The 391-nt window shown below is 24.8% G+C and overlaps 1 protein-coding gene across 1 annotated transcript in view; it reads right to left on the bottom strand.

The window, feature by feature from the left end:
• Nucleotides 1-391, bottom strand: part of LOC109331551 — a 4381-nt gene that overhangs the window by 356 nt on the left and 3634 nt on the right. The window lies entirely within an intron of this gene.

Below are 391 nucleotides of genomic sequence, written 5' to 3' on the forward strand. Positions count from 1 at the left end.
CATAAGAAGTTGAGAAATATTTTCCTTATTCAAAATGATCTTGTCTCCTCAAGAATTTGTTAATATTTAGTTTATATTTCTTGTTAAGTGTTTATGTGCATATCAAATCAAATAAAAAACAACCAAAATATGTTCACTCATTATTTGTGCGTTGACATATTCCTATGATTCATTCTATTAATCAATTCCTTATGGTTCGACATAACCCTATACTATACTACAATCGAATCTTGAAAGATGTGTAAATTGTAAAATAGTAAAGTGTTATCAATAAATTTATTTGTTGAAATACATTTTAATATACAAAAGTGGTGAAGCTAACTAACTAACTTATATTTATTGTTATTTACATTCCGCAATTTATTTATTCTTTAATACCAACCTTCCATAA

Source organism: Lupinus angustifolius, chromosome LG01, assembly GCF_001865875.1.
Source record: "Lupinus angustifolius cultivar Tanjil chromosome LG01, LupAngTanjil_v1.0, whole genome shotgun sequence".
In the NCBI taxonomy this organism is placed as follows: domain Eukaryota; kingdom Viridiplantae; phylum Streptophyta; class Magnoliopsida; order Fabales; family Fabaceae; genus Lupinus; species Lupinus angustifolius.